Here is a 15,983-nt window from a genome sequence, read left to right on the forward strand (position 1 = left end):
CTTTCCCTCCCACTCTGGAGAGTCCAGTTACACATATATTTGGCCTCTTAAATGGTCTCTGTGTTCAGTGATGCTTTATTCATTATCTTTAGTATTTTTTTCCTCTGTGTATTTTCATTTTAGATTGTGTCTGCTTCTATCCCTTAAAGTTCATTTATTTTTTCTTCTGATATTCTGAATATCCACTGTTAATCTCATTAGAAGGTTTTTCATCTTTGACACTGCAGTTTTATTCTCTAGGAATCTTATTTGGATTTATTTAAAATTACACACATCCCTTGTTAACATGTCTAACCTTTCCTCTAGTTTCTTAAGCACACGGAATATACTCATAATTACTGCTTAAATGTTTCTGTCCACTAATTTTGTCATGGGTCATTTTTGTGTCAGTTTTGATTGATGGTTTTTCTCTTCATTATAGATAGTATTTTCTGCCCCTTTGCATGCCTGGTAATTTGTAATTGGATGCCAGATTTTATATGTTTTACTTTGTTGAAGTGCTAAATATTTTTTACATTCTTAATTTTCCCATACTTTGTTTGGTGATGGTAAAGTTATCTGAAAAGAATCTGATCCTTTCAGGTCTTGCTTTTAAGATGTGGCAATTGGACCTCCAAACATCATTGGTCTCATGTCACAGTACCTACTACTGAGGCAAGATGCTCCTCCGTACTTGACTTAATACCCTATGAATTATGAGATTTTTGGTCTAGCTGTTGCAAAGAGGCACTGACTGGATGCCCCCTCCCTACACTGCAGTCTAGCAACTTCTTAGGGAGGAAGCTAGGGCAATCAGAGGGCTCACCTCATCTTTCTGTATTCTTTCAAGGTCTCTGTCCTTTTATGCCTGGCATCCAGTTTCTTGAGTTTTATTGATTCATATATTTTATCCACTTTATTAGTTGTTTCAAGTTGTAAAATAAGTCGGGTCCTTCTTGTTCTGTCTTGACCAGAACTGGCAGCCCTCCCCTGAGAGCCATACCTTAAGTTTAATTTTACTTCATTGAATTTTTGGAAGAAAATTGTTGATAAGGTTTGGGTTTCTTCGCTGCTGTTTATAACATGCCCTTCATAATGAGGTGTGACCCACCATTATGTTGTGATGCCTGTGCCAAGAGAATATAAAGGGTGAGTTGAATTAAATATATCCTCCTGAAAGGAAGCACTTAGAAAGGTCAGGGCTGTCTCCACACAAGTAAACTTTCATATGGGCATTAGCACGCTAAGACTGAGAACAAAATTCTGGAAGATCAGGCTGGAAATTGTTGGAGGACTAATAATCTTAAAGGGCAGGGATGGATGCTTTACCATCAAGGGAGGGCTTTGAGAGGGAGTTTCCCTGAATAAATCTGGTGTTTTCCAACATTTTAAGCAAGAGAGCTGACTTAACGCAGCACTCTTCAGATAAGGGCAGCACATGGGTAGAGTCTGCCATATACATCATGGGACCTTAACGAAGACTTCTCAGGGTGTAGGGAGCAGGGCTATCACAGAACTGTCACCTAGAAACGTAGCCATAATACATCTAGCCAGGAGATTTCCCATCCTTCCAGACAAAAATAGGTACGTGGGGGGCGCCTGGGTGGCTCAGTAGGTTAAGCGGCTGACCTCGGTTCAGGTCATGATCTCGCGGTTCGTGGATTTGGGCCCCATGTCAGGCTCTGTGCTGACAGCTAGCTCAGAGCCTGGAGCCTGTTTCAGATTCTGTGTCTCCCTCTCTCTCTGACCCTCCCCTGCTCACGCTCTCTCTCTCTCTCTCAAGAAATAAATTTTTTAAAAAAAAGAATAGGTATGTGGATGTGCGACAGAACTTCATGCATTTTGCTCAAAAAGAACTGACTTAGGTGGCAGAAGTACCCTTTACTTCCCTTAGTATGTCTTATCTGCTTCCTGGAATGCCAATATGACGAATAGTTGTTGAAGCAGCCATCGTGGAAATTGCATCAAACATGAGGATATGCTGAGGACGACAGAGAAGAAACTAAAGGGAGCCATGCTTCTAACAACCCTGTAAAGGTTTCATGCCAAGCCTGGATTGCCTATTCCTATACTTCATTCATGAAAACAAAACCCTGACTATTATTTTTGTTTTTCTCTTTGGGCAGTTAAACCTACTCATAAATGGTTCAAAGTACAATCCAAGAAAATGTCAAGTGTAAAAATGCTGGGAAAGTACACATAGGATACCAGAACCATATTGGTGATGTCAGAGCAGAGCCAAGGTTGTGTGGCTAGGGTTCTATACCAATGGTGGCAGGATACCAAAATCTGAGCAAATCTGAGATCTGAGCCACTGTCCATGGAATAGTTTGGAATCATAAGTGCAGAAGAGAGAGGATCATGAAGAGAGGGCAAGACAAGCATTTTTGTGATCTGGCCATATAGGAGAAATTCTGAGGAATATTAGTAACGGCCCTGTGCTCCTTTTATAGACATGGAAGTTTTTTCCCTTAAGACACTATTTAATTTTCCTTAAAAACTTTGATTTTCTGAATCCAATATCTGAAACTCTGCATTTTAAATTAAAAGTAAATAAATAAAACCCATCTTCCTTAAACTCATGGTATTAATAGTGGAAAAGCAAATGAAAAAGGAAAACAGGAAGTTATGTGATTAAGCCAATTCACATCTGTACTTCTAGACTGTGAAACAAAAATGTGTGTGTGTGTGTGTGTGTGTGTGTGTGTGTGTGTGACTGTCTGTCTGTCTGTCTCAAAGTCAAAATGGTATCAGAGGCATTAAGGAATGGTAAGACTGGTCAGAAAATAGAAATGGAAAATGAACCCAACTTCCACAACTGAGGCAAAGCATGGGCTTTAATAAGGGAGCTCATTAAGGGAGTTGTAGCAGAGGAGTGATTTAGATGCATAAGGGAATGGAAAGAGGGAGAAGAGTCAGGGAGAATGGGAAGCTGAAAGCAGCATTGGAAAGGGTCATGATGCCCTTGTTCATTGTGCTGTTCAGATGGCCTCTTTCAAGGTATAGCATCCTCTTCTTTCAAGGTCATCTTTTGTCTCCAGTGGCAAGTGAACAGTAGCTAGAGAAAGCCGTGGGACTTCATCTGCTCTATCTGTGTGCCTGGCCAGAGGAACAAGCACAGCACCAAGAGAACCTGAGATATCCCCTCGTCCTCAGAGAACAGCATTCTGTATCCTCCAGGGTGCAAATATTCCATAAAGATACACCTGGTAATCTCTGAGTTTACTCCTTTATCATAGCCCTTAGAAAATGATTTGAGGAAAAAAGTGGAAAGGATGTGCTATTTTAAAAAATAAAATCAAGAGACTTTTTTTTTTTTGTTTCTTTATCTAGAGTTCCTCAATACCATATCCTTAACTCTCTAACCATTAAGCACTTAACAACTGAAGAAAAGATGCAGAGGCAAAACTAACTGGGGTACAAAAGGAAACAAATGAAATGTACTAATTATAGAGACCATGCTCCATTCTAGATATTTTCTAAAGCTAATTGAATATCTTGAGCCTCAAAATTTGGCTACTAAAGATGTTAGAGGGAGAGAAGGAAAATGAGCATGATCTGTGCAGGAGATAGAGAGAGAGCAAAGACAAGAGCAGAGAAAACACACAGTCTCTCGCCACGAAATCGCCCAGAAAATCTAATTTTATCAAATTGAAAGGAAAAGGAAAAGGCTGGTCAGGAATCCATTCAATACACTTTGGTACATCCCCAACATAGTTGGACTTTGAGACATTTGCAAGGTGGGGAAGAAAAAAGAAATCACAGAAATGTAAAAATTTCAAATGTGAGCTCCAAATTGTTGGTAAAGTGCAAAGGTGGAAAGAATTTATCAAATTTTAATCTGAAAAGATGGAACATTTAATTGATAATTTGTACTCAGCTCATGGGACTATAACTGTCTGAAGTGTAATCATAATACATAGAAACTCTAAAAGTAAAATACAAAAATATGATCCCTGATGTGTCAAACTTTTCTGGGCCTATAGAAGTTGAGCAAAAGGTAAAAAAATTCAATACCAATCCATAGTTAAAGCTTCTTTGGTAGATAAAAATTATTGCTCTGGGCCATAAAAGCTAGGTTTGGGATAATAGAAGAGATTAGCTATGGAAATGAAGGAAACCATATTTTCCCCTTATGGTTAATTCTGCTTTTTACTGAAATGGTGGACGAGAGACAGGATTCAGGAAACCAAAAGCCATATAATTACAGTAAATTATTACTCATGTCCTAGGCCTATAAATTAATTAAACATTCATGTTTGCCTTATTATAAAAATCCCACTTTTGTTCTTAACATATATGATTTTTTTAACTAAATACAAGAATAAAAGGGCTTAGAATTACATTTAAAGGATTTTCAACTTCATGAAATGTATCACTCTGTAGACTAAATGGTAAATTGGAGAAAATTTTGCCTAACATAAAACCACTTCTGCTAATGTTCTTATTCTATATTTCTTAATAAAGCCAGGTGCAATATTCTGTGGTCCTTTTGTACCATTCTCTTCCTCCAGAACTCTGGTTAAGGCATTAAGTTATTTTAACTCATTTTGAAGGATTTGTTGTATTTGAATTACCACCCTCTATATCCCCAAGACTACACATAAATAGTAAATGACAACCAGGCATTAGGGCAGAAAAAAAAGCTATACTCACGAATGCTCCTGTATTAAAATATCATTATCAGCAGGCCATGGAATGTAACCAGGGCAAGAATAAAAGGTGCTACATCACATACCTTTTATTCCTAATGAAGGTGAGAATTTTATGAGCTCTATGCTCCCCTTTCACCCCAAAGCACATAAAATTTAGAGGCCAATGTGACATCAGCAATATTAGTATTGTTCTCTGCTACAGGCACAGAGTTTAATAGCTGGATAAGAATCTGGAAACCCAAGTATAAGGGAAAGAGACACTTGGAAAAAAAAAACAAAACAAAAACAAACAAGGGAGCATCTCACTAAACAGCCAGATAAAGAGAAAATGTCATTTGCTGGAGATGACTCAGCAACACACTGTGTTGGATTTTCTAAGCAGATCTGATCCTGGAAGACTTGACATTTTCACCCAAGTGACTTACCTCTCAGGCCCATTTCCAATGTGGCTTCACTGGGAAATCTCCATGTCTGATCTGGGAGCGGCCTTCCACCACAGGGGAGGTGATCAGAATGGATGACCAATGTGCAGAGTGATCCCCAGGGTTCTCCCTCTCCTCGCCAGGAGCCAGGGAGCAATCACAAACACACTCACATGTTTAGAGTCATAAATCTTGTTCTCTGAACTAGAGGCAGTAGAAGTTGGGATCATATTTTTGTTTGTTTTGAAAGAGATTTCAGCTTAAAGAGATTTCAAGATGGAGTGCTAAGTAGTGTTTGTGGAGTTTCACTTGTGAGCACATTGAGTTTCTCTGTTACTTGATCTTTGCTCCTGTTCATTGCTTTTCCTTCCATAACTTGACTCCACACCAACCCCCAACTTTCTGTGAAGGTAAGAGGGGAATGAGGCAGCAGTGACTTGTTCTACAATCTTGTGGATACCCAAACGGCCCCCTGCTGATCCTGTACGCTGAATATTACATGATCTCGGGGCCATAATCTTTGAGACAAAACTGACATGAGTGACCAAGATAAGGCCTACAAAATCCTGGCATCCTCTTCTCTTGATCTGACATCCACATGGTCTTCACAAAGCTTGCCAGTGAGTTGTATCTATTGCTATACATGGAGTCATGGCATGAAGTGGATCCCTAGCCTCACCTTTACTTCCTTCCTAGTTCATGCATACATATTTGGGTTTGGTCACTTGAAATCATCTAGGTTTTTAGAAACATATACTCAGATTTTCTTAAATCTTAACATGCATGATCATTCCTTTGTCTGACCTAAATCTTCATATTTGCCAACATGTTGCGTCAGATGTAAACACTGACTGTGAACCTGAATTGTCTAGTGAGAACCATCTAGTGAGGAAAATACAATATGCCCCAAAACCATACTAGCACAGTGTGGAATATGATAAGTCCCACAGAAAAGATTTGCCCGCCAAACGCTCTTACAATAGAAAAGTGACTAACAGTATGTCCACCTGGAGGTTGAGGGAGTATGCAAAAAAAAAAAAAGGCACAGAAAGAAGAAGGTACCATCTGAGCCAGGTCAGTGGTTCTCAATCCTGGTTAAGGAGCTGTTAAAAGTTAATGATGCTCCAACTCCAGCTTCTGACTCAATCGGATTCCAATAAGCACAAAGTCACCGGTAAACAACAAGTGTGAATTACAACTGTTGTATAATTTTTCATTTCCAAATATGTTGAAAATATTTCTTCTCAAAACAAACGATGGCATTTCAGTATTTTTGGCCTCTCCAAATCAAAGGATCTGCTCTATTCGTTGAACCACTGGCTGAAATCAACCATAGTGCCATACCCCTGCGATGGCAAAAAAAAAAAAAAGAAAAAAAAAGAATGGCAGAGCAGTGAGTTTTTATTAAAAAAAACATATTCAGGAACTAAAGAAAGTGTTTATTTGGCAAGAAATACAGCCTCTTCCCTTTTTTGGAAATGAAAATCCCACTAATAAAGCAAAGCAAATGTGTTTATTTAGGCAAACAACCATATGTATTAAAATTTAAGTAAATTTAAATGTATGTGTTTAAAAAAAGATATCCAGTGATTTTATTTAAACAAATCAAATGGATTTAATGCACATTTGCTAGAAAATTGAATTCAAATATTTAGATATTTTCATTTAGTTGCAAGAAGACACTGACAGACTGTAACAATCTCCTACTTTTCAACACTAGATGTTAACGTCAGTGCAATCTAGCTAACCCATCTCCTTAGCACAGAGCACTAACATATATTTCTACAAATAAATAATAGTATATGATAGCAGAAACATTTAAAGTCTTCTTAGTTCAAGGAATCTGAAGTACTACATACTTCGAAAAGAGTTAGTAATATGTAAATAAAAGACTTAGCTGTGAAGATTTAGGCTGTTGCTGGGTAATTTTCTCACATCTTCTATTATTTTCCACAGATACGGCTCTATAGCTATTTACTCTCATATTGAGAGACATTTTAATCTCCCTGACCTGTTCGTTCTTTGTTTGAGGACAACTAGGGGGTGGAAATTGTTTTTATTTTTCCTCAAAAAGAAATCTCTGTCCCTGAAGACCTTGACACATCACAGCACATCATTTTCAGACTCAGGTCACATTTGAAGGAATGTGTGGTACAGTACAGCATCAACAAAAATAGGCTGAAGTTTCCCTAAATCCCAGTCACTGTAACTCTTGGTGACAGATTCACGCTGCTACTAATCAGTTTCACACCAGGGAGATACACACGGTGGAAACATGCAGATTGGGAACAGCACAGAAGTCGCTTGGAAAATGTCTGAAAACCAGAGCTTTCCAGCATCACCTCTCTGTGCCAAAAACTCAAAAACATATGCTTCCCCCTTATTTTTTGTGTTGTTTTTTTTTTTATGTAGAAAAATTAGCTCCTGGTAGACTGTTGCCTGCTCTGAGACTTATATCACTGGATTGAGTTTTGCCATTTCTAAGGGGAGTTAGGAAAGAAACATCAGTCCATTTGCCTATTACCAAGGCAAATTAGAAACCATTTTCCACCCAGTTTTCTTTCCTTTTTTTTTAAAATACAGTTTTCAGAGTTACAATCAGCTATCTGAATTGTTATTACTGGCCTAATCTTAGGTTGCTATTTTCATCTCCTAATAAAGAGATGCAGGAAACAGGTGAAGTCTTGGATCTCAGCCCAACATGAAAGCTGGAACACAGAATCACGGTGCTCATTTGGTATGAGTAACATGAAGAATTGAGCTCCTTTGTTAGCTTCATTTACATGTACAAACACTAAATCTTTCAAACCCATTCATCAGAATTAAAATACATATTTGGTATGAGTTTAATATCTTAGATAATTGATAAAATGAGAAGTCTTACAGACTCAGTATTTTTCAGGTGAATTTTCAGTGGCAAGGATGAGAAGTAGATCAGGTTCGCTTCTATGTGTAATTGCTGTCCGAAGATTCATTTTTCAAGGTAAGAGAAGATGAAAACTAAAATTACATCAAATGAACCTCCACAATACAAGGAAAATAGATTGAAATAGCCACAATTCAATAATTTTGTCCAGATGCAACAATAAAACAGGAAATAGGTGCCCCAGGATCAGTTATAATCAAAATCATCTGGCTAAATTGTCCCACTTGAAAAAGTAATGAAATGATTGGCAAATCTCAATTATTAGGTTTGATTTTATTGTACTAATTGTTCCATCAAGTAGATCGACAAGGGTTTAATTATCCAACCTAGGAAAGCATACCAGAGTGTTGACAGGGGTGTGCTAAAGAAATAATTTCATAGATTTGTCGGGGAAGTAGCAGGGACTTACCACATGAACAGCAGAAGAGAGATGAGTTTCTTTCTACCCACCATCAGCCTCCATGTGTGAGAACATACACTTGACCAGACATGTACAGCTGACGTGTAGGTTTTGGTATGATGTAGTAGGAGTGTCAGGGTATATAATTGCCTTTCTTTTTACCACATAACTTTCCCTGAGGTTATAGTCAATGTTTGTGTCATGATTATATTGGCTATTTGGAGAATCAAGTCCCTAAAATTAGAGGTACGTCTTTTTCCCTAACAACCCCAGAAGTTAATCCCCCTTATCAGAACACATGAGACCACGTCATTCTAATACTTCCCTCTGCTTCCCTTTTTGGAACCCATGAGGTACTCCGGCTATCCAAATACCAGATTTTTTTTTTCATTGTATTTTAAAGGTTCCAATGTCATTTATCCTCCATTCCAGTGCCTTATCCTACCCGTCTCCAAGTCCATTTGTCACCACTACTGAGCTCTCTGTGCTCAAGACAGGAGAATGTTGTAAATTTTAAAAATGTTGTTTTCCCTGGATATCAGGAAAGACTCCATAGATTTCATGGGAGCATCTTCAGTGGGATACCCTAGATAGTCTTTCTATATTAGCAAGCATTGGTTTCAATGATCCTTGAGATTGAGTTTAAAGTAATAGCCAGGTACTTTATTTTTGTTTTGTATCAAATTTTAAAAAATGAATCCACAAGGGGCGCCTGGATGGCTCAGTTGATTTGGCATCCAACTTCAACTCAGGCCGTGATCTCTTAGTCTGTGAGTTCGAGCCCTGCATTGGGCTCTGTGCCGAACAGCCTGGAGCCTGGAGCCTGCTTCAGATTCTGTGTTTCCCTCTCTCTCTGTCCCTCCCCTTCTCATGCTTTGTCTCTCTCTCTCAAAAATAAACATTAATTTTTTTAATGAATCCATGAGACCAAAAATTATCTTGGCACATAGAATACTCAAGTGATTACTTCAATGAAAAATTAAAGTATATCTTAAATTCTAGGGAAAAAATTGAGACACTCAATTCAGGAAATAATACCACTATAGCAGCAAAGTGAAAATTGTGTTTTTTACTTAGTACAGAAGCATTGAGTTTTATTTTAACAATTTCATAAATGCACAGGATGTCCCTGTATTATATGCCAGAGTCTAAATAAGTAGAAAGGAGTAAGATTTGTTTCTGGACTACTACTAATTTACAGATATTTGCAGAAATATCAATGTCCAAATCAAAGGAGTTCCTTTTATTCAGTAAATGTATTTTCGAAGAGCTATGCCATAAAATAGAATTTTTAAATAGTGTCATAGTCCTCACTTACTTTCTCTATTTAAAAGAATGGTGGTATTGCTTCTCGGCCTTTTGACTAAGGTCAAGTGTAGTATTTGTTCTTATCAGTTTAAAAGAATGGTGGGTGGGAAGGTAGACTAAAGTTGCGTTCTTCCGTTGTCCTTTTCACTTTCCCAACCTACCAGTGGATTCCATGAGTATCATTTGAGAGCTAGGACAGATACACGCAGACCATTTGAAAGATCTGCATTTTATTTTATACCATTTTGTTTCTTTATTTTATATTATTTTACTTTAACTTTTTTGGTGTGGTAAAGTCAACTTCAGCTGCTTGCTGGGGGTTTTCAATAAATTCTCTGAACATTTATTTAAATAATTTTCACTCCAAATTGTGTTGTAGGCAGCTCGAGTAAGAAAAACTTTGTGGCTCTAAAGTGTTAAAACACACAATAAAGTCTTGATTTGGGAATGGTATGTTTAGGGACATTGATCTTAAGTTCTGTTAATGGAAGTGTTATCTAAATCTCATTCATGTAATGAAAATTTCTCCAGCTGTTAAACCACTGAATCTTCTGTCACTTTGATATAGAGGTTAGACAACAAAATGGATTACCTTGTCCATCAAAATGTGCTAGGAGAGAATATCCTAGTCACATTTGGAAAAGGAATGACACTGAAATATGGGGTAAAGGTCATAAGGAATTTGAGGAATTCAGGAAAACACTAATCACTCGTGAAGGGGACAGAATAAGGGGAATTTGATACTAAAGGTGTTGCTAGAACTTTTTAGAGAAAAATAGTGCAATGTTGAGCTTCAAAATACTCTGGTATGCTTTGCTTAAGAGGAGATGGTAACCATAAATCCCTGGGGGGGTGTTTTTTCCGGTATTCATATAGAAACATGTAAAGATCATCTAAATTTAGAAACTGACCTGCCTAATCTCCACAATTGATGCCTGTGAGCTTTATTTGATGTCCTATTCTGTTGTTGGTTTGGATTTCAACATTATTTAACTCTTACTGTATTTTGTTCTCATGACAGCAAAAAATTTAAAATAAAAACAGATTGAAAGGACAGTCTTCCTTATAAACACTGTATGAAAAGACAGTCTTCCTTATAAACACTGTATCTTAATGTTCCAGGAAATTAATTTTTATAGAAATATAAAATGTTAATTTTCTTTCCATACAAGAAGTTAAAATCATATATGGATATCATAGGCAGAATTTATTTAGGAGTCCTAGCACATTTTAAAAATTGATAAGATCTAGTTCAATTGCTTTTTTTTTTTTTTACATTTATTTATTTTTGGGAGACAGAGTAAGACAAAGGGTGAGCGGATGAGGGGCAAAGAGAGAAGGAGACACAGAATCCGAAACAGGTTCCAGGCTCTGAGCTAGCTGTCAGCACAGAGCCTGACGCGGGGCTCAAACCCACAAACTCTGAGATCATGACCTGAGCCGAAGTTGGACGCTCAACCGACTGAGCCACCCAGGGGCCCTGCTTTCTTTTCTTTTCTTTTTTTTTTAAGCTTAGAAAATGTTCTGGAATGATGAAGGTCCTTAACTAATACAGTACCTATTTAAAGTAGTCAAAAGGAAACCAGAAGCTCCCTGTCATATGTCATCAGAAAAATGCAAATTAAAACAACAATGAGATACCATTACAAACCTATATAGAATGAGTAAAATACAAAACACTGACAACACCAAATGCTGGCTAGGTTATGGAGAAATAGGAACTCATTCATTGTTGGTGAGAATGCAAAATGGTACATCCACTTTGGAATATAGTTTGGGAGAGTCTCACAAAACAAAGCTCAAACTCTTAGCATATGATCTAGCAATTATATTCCTTGATATTCATTCAAAAGAGCTGAAAGCCTATGTCCACACAAAACCTGTCGGAGGCCGCGCCGGCTCCGACAGGTCCAGGGGTCCCTGAAGGATGGACCGTGTCGGCGAAAGAGAATGAGAGAGCCCCGAGATTCTTTCTGATCACCAGGGAGGCATCTCTGTCCTGTCGGTTTTTTGTGTCTTTATTTAAAGGTTCCGCAACAACATGAAGTCAGAGAAAGGAATTTCTACAATGGGAGGCCTTTTGCGATAACAAGTTTTTGATATTCTGCAGAATTATCTCAGTCATAGTGAATTTACAACCAAGGAATTAACAGGATGCTCTTAGTGAAAAACAGGATAATATATAGGTTAAGTTGTATATAGATAAGCTAGGAGTCATTCTGTCTGGCTCTCAAGAGGATGAATGTTTCTGAATTGGTTTGTGTGTGGAAGCCATCATGAGGGCCCTAAATGTCTTTGCACCTGGGTTTATGTTTTAGCTACTCTTATCTATCCTCATCCCAGTTGCCAGTGTGAGAGAGGGTGTTTGTGGAATGTAGGCCTTGAGGAAGGGACTGCCATGCTTCACCAATTAGCAAAGATCTATGTAGTAACTTACGTTCTGCCCTGAAACAGGCTCTTTGTCTCAGGGCCAGGCTCAATTGTAACTCTTGTGTTCTTAACCCCTTAAGTCTTGGATCTGCAAGGCCCATAGGAAGAGCCTTTTGACAATCGCCCATAGAGCTTTCATCTAAAGTCTCTTTTGTAAAGGCAGGAATATGCTTTTCCTTATGAGGTATCTGTATTCAGAATATGGGTCTGATATGGAATACTGGGAGGCCTGGTCGATACCAGCAGGCTTATATCCAACATGAGCTAATGGTAGCAGAAGGAGATACCAGTTTTCATTCCTCATGGGAGGAGCTGCAAACATTGTCACTTCCTTGCCATGATTGCCATCCAGAGAGGCCGGTTCGGCTCCTGGCAAAAACCTGCACATAGATGTTTATAGTAGCTTTATTCATAATTGCCAAAACTTAGAAACCCTCAAGATATCTTCATAGGTGAATGGGTAAATAAACTTTGGTACATCCAGGCAATGAAATATTACTCAACACTATAAAGAAATGAGCTATCAAGTCACAAAAAGGTGTGGAGGAACCAAAAATGCATATTACTAAGTAAAAGAAAGCAGAATGGAAAAGGTATATACTGTACAATTCCAACTGTATAATGCTTTGGAAAGTGTAAAACTATGGAGACAGTAAAACGATCAATGGTTGCCAGGAATTAGAGAGGTAGAGAAGGAATGAATATGAGCACAGAGAATTTTTAAGGCCGTAGAAATACTCTGTATGCCTTTTCAATGGTGGACACATGTCATTATACTTTTGTCCAATTTCACACACCATTCAACATCAAGAGTGAACTGTAATATAAACTTTGGACTTTGGATGATAATGTGTCAATGTAGGTTCATGGGGGGCAGGGGGTATATGAGAAATCTCTGTATCTTCCTCTCGATTTTACTGTGAACCTAAAACTGCTGGGGAGAAAAAAATCTTTCAATATTAAAAAAAGAAAACACAACTATCTTCTCTGAAGGGAGTGGAACCTTCCTCTCTTATATATGTAACTAACATGATCTGCTTTACAACCTCCTCCTCATGGATATAATCTCTTAATTTATCAGATGGATTCTTAAGTACTCACCTCCATTACTGGCAAAAGGGATGTTTTCTCCCCTGAAACCCACCTTCCTGCATATGCAAACCTTTTAATTGTCCAAAAACCCTTAGGGATTTGCATCATCCAAAGAAGACCCATTCTTTTTTCCAATTACAGGAATAGAAAGTGTTGGCTGAATTACCTACTACTGCCTTTGGTACTTCCAGCCAAATCGCACTGCAACCGAAACCTGGTCCTTTCCCAGAGATTCTCGCCCACTTCAGGGCACTGGTCCAGGTCCCTTTACATGCAGCCACGGTGCACTACATTGTTGTCTAAAGCTGTATCTTCTTTAGTTTATTCATTACATACTCAGTCATTTCTCCTCAAGTGGGACAATGCATTTCACTTGTTTTGCTGTAATTCAATAACACCAATAGTATTAGCTAGGTTAATCTATATTTTAGAGGCACCTGGGTGGCTATGTTGGTTAAGCATAGAACTTTGGCTCAGGTCATGCTCTCCTGGTTCATGAATTAGAGCCCTGCGTCCGGCTCTGTGCTAACAGCTTGGAGCCTAGAGCCTGCTTCTGATTCTGTGTCTCCCTCTCTCTGCTTCTCCCCCTCTCAAACTCTGTCTCTCTGTCTCAAGAATAAGTAAGCATTAAAAAATTAAAATACAAATATATTTTTTATTTTATATATTTTAAATATATATGTTTTAGTAAACTAGAGGTACAGTACTAGACAGGGGACACTGCACTTTCTATTCTTATACAATGTTTGGAAGAATTTGCACTTTTACAATAGTCTTTTGTAGAAAGGGAGAGAGAGAGTATGACTATCATAGTGTAGTGTAGTGACAACAATGACTTTAAAATACTTCTAGCAACCCTGTTGGGCGAGAGGATGGGCTAAATGGATGATGGGCATTAAGGAGGGCACTTGTTGGGATGAGCACTGGGTGTTGTATGTAACTGATGAATCACTAAATTCTACTCCTGAAATCATTATCACACTATATGTTAACTACTTGGATATAAATAAGTAAATACATAAATAAATATGAAATACTTCTATTTATTTCAATATTAGGACAAGCTAACACTAAAATACATTTATTTTAAATATAAGACATAAAGTAAATTAAATTCAAAACAATAATAATATTATAAAGAAAAGTTGACAATTTATTGTGTTTAGAGACTCTATGCTGTCAAACGTAACCAGAAATAGCTCTCCTCCACCAAAAATAAAGTTTCTAGGTACCTGTATTCATCTTCCTCCCTCAGCCAAGACTCTCCGTCTTCCTTTGTGACATTTTCCCTAAGGATCCTGGTATTCTTTCTTTCCAAAGACATTAATTATTATGATAATAATGTTTAGGGTCCGTTCAACCAGATCCATTAAGTCAGAATTTACAATTCTCAAATTTCTCAAATTTCAGGTAGTACTGCTTGACTCTCTCTGGCAAACATGGAGATGCAACGACAGATCTCCTTCTGAGGAAGGACTTGTGGCCAGCTATGGACACAGAGTCAATAGCCAGCCTCCGGCATCACATCCTTCAGGACCTGACTGAGATGCCGAGAGCCATCTTGCTCAACATCACACCTTCCTGTGGCAGCCCACATTTGGATCAAAGTCAGAGTAAAAAGGTAGGACCATTTCAGATGATACAAAGGGGGGGATTTGGGTCCAAAAAGCCTACTGGTTTGGTGGAGACTTTGTCAGGCTGGCATAGAAGTTTACTTTCTTCTCGTAATCTTCCTTCCTTCCTTTTTCTGTTGCAATCATTTCTAATAAATATCTTAACATCTCAACTCCAACTCCACCTCTGATTTTAAAGACTCTTTCTGTGCCAGTTTTGCTTTCTTTCATCCTAGAAAAGAACACCTGATGCACATTAGTCTATTTCTTCTCTAGAACTGTACATAAAAATGATTACTATCACTAGAGACTCAATGACAACAATTAATGGGGACTCCCTCCTTAACTCATGAAAGGTTGAATTCTTTGTCTTCTCTCTAGGAACCTATTAGTCATATCTAAGAGAAGAAGTTTAAGTGACACTTCTCTGAACATAATATGTGTGTTCCATACTTGTTACTCCAACTATGAAGAGAAGTAGCTATCATAATTCCATTCAATTCTGTATCATCAGATACACCATTAAGTGTGATATAAAATGAATTCAATTTATGTTGATGGGTCACCACAGAAAATAATGGAATAATTTAAAATATATTACTAAAGTAGAAAATATTCTAACCTAGTCCTCAAACCATATGTTGATAAAAAATAACTAGTTTTTAATGTGTGCTTACTATAACCCATATAACTTACGTGGCTTATGACATCTATTTCGGAAGCCTATGGAAATTAAGAAACTTGCTCAGGATTGTTCCACTAATAAATGGCCCAACTGGACTTAGTATCCTGGTATGGCAGACTCCAAAGTTGAATCTCTTGACCATATCTCTCTCAGTTCCTGAATTTGTTTCTGGTTCCTTTCTTCTGCTCTTCCCTCCCTTCTCCCATGGGCTCCTTGAAATCAATGAAATAGTAACAAAAAGGAAAAAGGGGAAACAAAAAGAGTCTGAATCTAAAGAAAATAGGGACAGTGCAAAACCATACTTGGGCAGCTAACAATGGAATGATTCATATTCTTTAAACACAAACATACCTTCTGTCTCAGAGTAAAGGTAAATAACTAGATTTTCATTTTTTATAGTCTTGTTTTGTCCTGTTCAGGATTTTCTTTCTCTCAGATATCCTAAAATATTCTCCTGAACTGAACCTTTAAAA

At 37.8% G+C, this 15,983-nt stretch overlaps 1 pseudogene; it reads left to right on the plus strand.

Annotated features, from left to right (window-relative positions):
- The first annotated feature begins 9,725 nt into the window (after positions 1–9,725).
- LOC144242757 (U2 spliceosomal RNA) lies at positions 9,726–9,952 on the plus strand (annotated as a pseudogene).
- Positions 9,953–15,983: the final 6,031 nt, after the last annotated feature.

The sequence above is a fragment of the Crocuta crocuta genome, unplaced genomic scaffold (assembly GCF_008692635.1).
Source record: "Crocuta crocuta isolate KB4526 unplaced genomic scaffold, BGI_CrCroc_1.0 scaffold36, whole genome shotgun sequence".
Lineage (NCBI taxonomy): Eukaryota > Metazoa > Chordata > Mammalia > Carnivora > Hyaenidae > Crocuta > Crocuta crocuta.